The following is a 1,389-nucleotide window of genomic DNA, read 5'->3' as shown; positions in this document are numbered from 1 at the left end:
TACCTATCTGAACAATTTTTATATAATATATTTTTGTATAAAATCAATTTTTGTCATAACTAAGAATCAATAAGGAAGACGGTGCCCAGTTGACACATGCATTCACAGTAACCATCTGCTAGTTTGGATTTTAAGTTTACAGAATTGAAAGGGTTACACTTTAAAATCAACACACAGACACATACACACAAAATATAAAATGTTGCCATCCAGTTTCATTTGTTAAAATTAACTATATCAGTTAACATGACCAATAAATAAATAGCATTTATTAATGTTAATTAATATTAAGCTAAAAAAAAGTATTCATATAAAGTTTATGTACTGTGAATTAACATGAACATGAACACAGTTCATGTGGGTGTACAGCAATACACAATAAAGTGCTCTATAAACGCTTTCTTTCAAAATATCTTTAAAAATCAAGTTGAGTATTTTAACGGGGTGATATATATATATATATATATATATATATATATATATATATATATATATATATATATATATATATATAAAAGATCTTAAAATGATGGTTTTCAGATGTTTTGAAGAGATAACAGTAACGTTTGTTTTGTTGTCAAAGTTTGTATTATTTTTTTATTATTATTATTTTATATTCAATAAATAACACTATGTAAATATTGTCTATCAATGAAGATAAATTGATCATGCTAAAAAGTTGTATTTTTTAAAATCTTTTGCTATGTGACTGAATAGGACAAGTTCATGGTACAGTTAAGTAAAAAATAAATAAAAAACAACAACTGCAAAATACGAACAATGAAAGACTTAGTGACCCTTTATATTTTCTCAAAATATCAGACTCTCAAAGATCAGACATATTTATGTAATTACACTACATATGTGCATTTTTTGTTCAAAGATGGTCTGTAGGATGGCTCTCTACTCTGTCACCCTCTCTGCCTCTCACCCCTCCCCCCTGCAATAATGAGCTTCTCTGTGCCTGACTGAACGCACACACATACTGTAGAGACATTCACCAGAGTGACAGCAGGTTTCTGAGTTATTTTTTTAATTTTCTTTAATTCATTGAAGCTTGTATAAAATTAATATTTCCAGCACTTGCTCAGAATGATTAGATCTCTGTGTGAAAAAAGTTTTAAAGAGTTTGGATGCTGCACTTTAAAGATATAAAAAATTAGGGTTGTTTTTTACTACATCTTTAAAAAATCACCACGTCAACACCATTCAAGATATCCAAAATCCGCTCGCAATTTAACATCTTCAGATTCTTCTCTTCATGTTAAAAAAGTTTGGTGTGAACAGCTGGTTGTTCTTAGGAGTAGTGTGAATTTGTTTACTACCTGATTTTTCAAAAAATCCACCTTCAAATCAAAATAGCCGGCTTTCTGTTGGTCTTAGCTAATG

Source organism: Garra rufa, chromosome 20 (assembly GCF_049309525.1).
Source record: "Garra rufa chromosome 20, GarRuf1.0, whole genome shotgun sequence".
NCBI classification, from domain to species: domain Eukaryota; kingdom Metazoa; phylum Chordata; class Actinopteri; order Cypriniformes; family Cyprinidae; genus Garra; species Garra rufa.
The sequence above is the reverse complement of the archived record's forward strand: the minus strand, read 5'-3'. Positions refer to the sequence as shown.